We start from the raw sequence: 2,500 nt of genomic DNA on the forward strand, positions 1-2,500 counted from the left end.
CGCGGTGACCGTCGTGAGCGGAGCAAAACGTCAGCCATCTCAGCACCCTGGAACCCCCCGGGTGGCACAGGGCTGGATGGGGCTTTCGTATAGCAGGGACGGTGCTGCCTCACGCTTCGCTCGCTGTTCGCCGCTCGCCGCTCGCTCGCGCAGCCAAAAATGACCAGTTTTGGCCCGTTTTTGGGCTGTTTTGGCCTGTTTATGGTCCGTTCTTGCGTGGTGCGGTGACCGTCGTGAGCGGAGCAAAACGTCAGCCATCTCAGCACCCTGGAACCCCCCGGGTGGCACAGGGCTGGATGGGGCTTTCGTATATAGCAGGGACGGTGCTGCCTCTCGCTTCGCTCGCTGTCCGCCGCTCGCCGCTCGCTCGCGCAGCCAAAAATGGCCAGTTTTGGCCCGTTTTTGGGCCGTTTTGGCCAGTTTTTGGCCTGTTCTTGCATTGCGCGGTGACCGTCGAGAGCGGAGCAAAACGTCAGCCATCTCAGCACCCTGGAACCCCCCGGGTGGCACAGGGCTGGATGGGGCTTTCGTATAGCAGGGACGGTGCTGCCTCTCGCTTCGCTCGCTGTCCGCCGCTCGCCGCTCGCTCGTGCAGCCAAAAATGGCCAGTTTTGGCCCGTTTTTGGGCCGTTTTGGCCAGTTTTTGGCCTGTTCTTGCATTGCGCGGTGACCGTCGAGAGCGGAGCAAAACGTCAGCCATCTCAGCACCCTGGAACCCCCCGGGTGGCACAGGGCTGGATGGGGCTTTCGTATAGCAGGGACGGTGCTGCCTCTCGCTTCGCTCGCTGTCCGCCGCTCGCCGCTCGCTCGTGCAGCCAAAAATGGCCAGTTTTGGCCCGTTTTTGGGCCGTTTTGGCCAGTTTTTGGCCTGTTCTTGCATTGCGCGGTGACCGTCGAGAGCGGAGCAAAACGTCAGCCATCTCAGCACCCTGGAACCCCCCGGGTGGCACAGGGCTGGATGGGGCTTTCGTATAGCAGGGACGGTGCTGCCTCTCGCTTCGCTCGCTGTCCGCCGCTCGCCGCTCGCTCGTGCAGCCAAAAATGGCCAGTTTTGGCCCGTTTTTGGGCCGTTTTGGCCAGTTTTTGGCCTGTTCTTGCATTGCGCGGTGACCGTCGAGAGCGGAGCAAAACGTCAGCCATCTCAGCACCCTGGAACCCCCCGGGTGGCACAGGGCTGGATGGGGCTTTCGTATAGCAGGGACGGTGCTGCCTCTCGCTTCGCTCGCTGTCCGCCGCTCGCCGCTCGCTCGTGCAGCCAAAAATGGCCAGTTTTGGCCCGTTTTTGGGCCGTTTTGGCCAGTTTTTGGCCTGTTCTTGCATTGCGCGGTGACCGTCGAGAGCGGAGCAAAACGTCAGCCATCTCAGCACCCTGGAACCCCCCGGGTGGCACAGGGCTGGATGGGGCTTTCGTATAGCAGGGACGGTGCTGCCTCTCGCTTCGCTCGCTGTCCGCCGCTCGCCGCTCGCTCGCGCAGCCAAAAATGGCCAGTTTTGGCCCGTTTTTGGGCCGTTTTGGCCAGTTTTTGGCCTGTTCTTGCATTGCGCGGTGACCGTCGAGAGCGGAGCAAAACGTCAGCCATCTCAGCACCCTGGAACCCCCCGGGTGGCACAGGGCTGGATGGGGCTTTCGTATAGCAGGGACGGTGCTGCCTCTCGCTTCGCTCGCTGTCCGCCGCTCGCCGCTCGCGCAGCCAAAAATGGCCAGTTTTGGCCCGTTTTTGGGCCGTTTTGGCCAGTTTTTGGCCTGTTCTTGCATTGCGCGGTGACCGTCGAGAGCGGAGCAAAACGTCAGCCATCTCAGCACCCTGGAACCCCCCGGGTGGCACAGGGCTGGATGGGGCTTTCGTATAGCAGGGACGGTGCTGCCTCTCGCTTCGCTCGCTGTTCGCCGCTCGCCGCTCGCTCGCGCAGCCAAAAATGGCCAGTTTTGGCCCGTTTTTGGGCTGTTTTGGCCAGTTTTTGGCCTGTTCTTGCGTGGTGCGGTGACCGTCGTGAGCGGAGCAAAACGTCAGCCATCTCAGCACCCTGGAACCCCCCGGGTGGCACAGGGCTGGATGGGGCTTTCGTATAGCAGGGACGGTGCTGCCTCTCGCTTCGCTCGCTGTTCGCCGCTCGCCGCTCGCTCGCGCAGCCAAAAATGGCCAGTTTTGGCCCGTTTTTGGGCTGTTTTGGCCTGTTTTTGGGCTGTTCTTGTGTGGCGCGGTGACCGTCGTGAGCGGAGCAAAATGTCAGCCATCTCAGCACCCTGGAACCCCCCGGGTGGCACAGGGCTGGATGGGGCTTTCGTATAGCAGGGACGGTGCTGCCTCGCGCTTCGCTCGCTGTTCGCCGCTCTCCGCTCGCTCGCGCAGCAAAAAATGGCCAGTTTTGGCCCGTTTTTGGGCTGTTTTGGCCAGTTTTTGGCCTGTTCTTGCGTGCCGCGGCGACCGTCGTGAGCGGAGCAAAACGTCAGCCATCTCAGCACCCTGGAACCCCCCGGGTGGCACAGGGCTGGATGGGG

Source organism: Musa acuminata, unplaced genomic scaffold (genome assembly GCF_036884655.1).
Source record: "Musa acuminata AAA Group cultivar baxijiao unplaced genomic scaffold, Cavendish_Baxijiao_AAA HiC_scaffold_1126, whole genome shotgun sequence".
NCBI lineage: Eukaryota > Viridiplantae > Streptophyta > Magnoliopsida > Zingiberales > Musaceae > Musa > Musa acuminata.